Source organism: Pinus tabuliformis, chromosome J, assembly GCF_031772625.1.
Source record: "Pinus tabuliformis cultivar Carrire ecotype Pingquan chromosome J, CPIR1, whole genome shotgun sequence".
In the NCBI taxonomy this organism is placed as follows: domain Eukaryota; kingdom Viridiplantae; phylum Streptophyta; class Pinopsida; order Pinales; family Pinaceae; genus Pinus; species Pinus tabuliformis.
In genome coordinates, this window is record NC_142295.1 from 1,191,256,985 (window position 1) to 1,191,258,987 (window position 2,003).

General features: G+C 33.9%; 1 pseudogene; it reads right to left on the reverse strand.

The window, feature by feature from the left end:
* Nucleotides 1-1,023: 1,023 nt before the first annotated feature.
* LOC149231357 (eukaryotic initiation factor 4A-13 pseudogene) lies at nucleotides 1,024-1,732 on the reverse strand (annotated as a pseudogene).
* Between the last annotated feature and the right edge of the window lie 271 nt (nucleotides 1,733-2,003).

Sequence of the window (2,003 nt, forward strand, 5' to 3'; positions counted from 1 at the left end):
AAAGTGTTAAAATTGACTTAATCATGATATTAATATCAATCCATTTGTGAAAATAACCATGAAGAGTAATACTCCTTGTTTGTGTCAGCTGACTTTTGTGCATGGCGAAAAGTTTGGCATCATAGATTTGTTGTGTCCTGCAGATTAGTGCGTTATAAAAGCATACAACAATATCGATTTGCCAACTCTAAACAAGTTCGTCAGCATTTAAATAATCCACCAAATGTTCTTTCAAATTATGCTTCCAAATGTTCCATTTCAAACCGGCGTGAATTTTGTGAATTTTTTTTTTTTTATTTTCTTTTATTTTTTATATTTTTTTTTAATATTTGTTTTTTTTTTTTTTTTCTTAATTTTTTTTTCCTGTTCTCATGATGCTCTCAATTTTCGTGGCTCCAAAGTTTTTCATCATGCTCTCGTAATTCCCCTGATTCTCTCAATTTTCATGCTCCCAAAATTTTGTTTTCTGCCAGTACCCTTCACATGCCAATGTTGACTTCTAAACAACAATTGTTAATTTTTTTTTTTTTTTTTTTTTTATAATTATTTTTTATGTAAAATGATAACAAAAGATAATATATTATAATTATATTAATATATTAATATAATCCCTTTTTTTTATATAATTATTTTTTATATAAAATGATAACAAAAGATAATATATTATCATTATATTAATATATTAGTATAATTAATATAATCATATTAATATATTAACATAACTAATACAACCATATTAATATATTAATATAATTAATATATTGATACAATCATATATATATGTTAATACAAATCAAATGTTATCAAAACATATCCATGATTAATAAATTATAACTAAATATATACAAAACAAATCCCAAACATAAATAAATAAGATATTTTACAATAAATACAAAACAAAATTAAACTAAAAATAGAAAAAGAAACCCAAACAAAACTTAAATATTGGCACGTAAGGGATAAGGAAGCTCCTCAACAACGACATTGTAGAACCTCTGAACGTCTTGTAGCATTCTCTCATCATCTCTTGTAACAAAGTTAATTGCCACACCCTTCCTTCCAAACCTGCCACTACGACCAATTCGATGGAGATAGTTTTCTGGCTGGGTAGGAAGGTCATAGTTGATGACTAGTGAGACTTGTTGCACATCAATACCACGTGCCAGCAGATCAGTTGTAATCAGTACACGTGAGGATCCAGATCGAAATTCCCTCATAATGACATCCCTGGTGTTTTGATCCATGTCCCCATGAGTAGCGGAGACAGTGTGGTCACGAGCTGTCATCTTGTCCGTTTATCATAGATCTGGTCTTTGAAACCCCTGGAAAGCATTTCATCGGCTTCATCCAGCACAAACATCTTGATGCAATCGGGGCGAAGAGAGTGCCTGCGTAACATGTCAAACACACGGCCCGGGGTTCCAACAACAACATGAACTCCACTGATCATCGCGAACACTGGTTCCACCTACGCACGCATGAACTTTAACCTGCAAGTAATCCCCGAGAGCGCGCATGACCTTTTCGATTTGTTGTGCAAGCTCTCGGGTATTACATTCTAAACGTCAGTGATGCAGTTCCAAAGGACGATTTCCCTACACCTTCAGGACTTGAAAATCAAAATAAGTCTGTGGATTTGCAAGAAGAGGTGTCGCCCAAGAGTGTCGAGGCTACAACAGAGAATAAAATGTCGTAGGAATAGACGAAAGTCTCTGTTAGAACGGTAGGAATCTGCAGTTTCAAGTGATTTTTGTTTTGGTACTAACAGATGCTTTTGTCCAGGAAAATGAGGGCACTGGGCCGTGCAGTTTCTGCGTCTGCTACTGCAATTGGATGCCTCGCAATTCTTGACATCAGTTAATTGTTTTGGATCTGAGATAGGCCTTCAACAAAATGTTTGGCCTCTGATGCGGATCATCTCTATTTTTCGGGGTGATTTCTGTATAAACTGATGCAGATAATCGCTTAATTCATATATATCAGGAGGTATAAAACTACTTTGA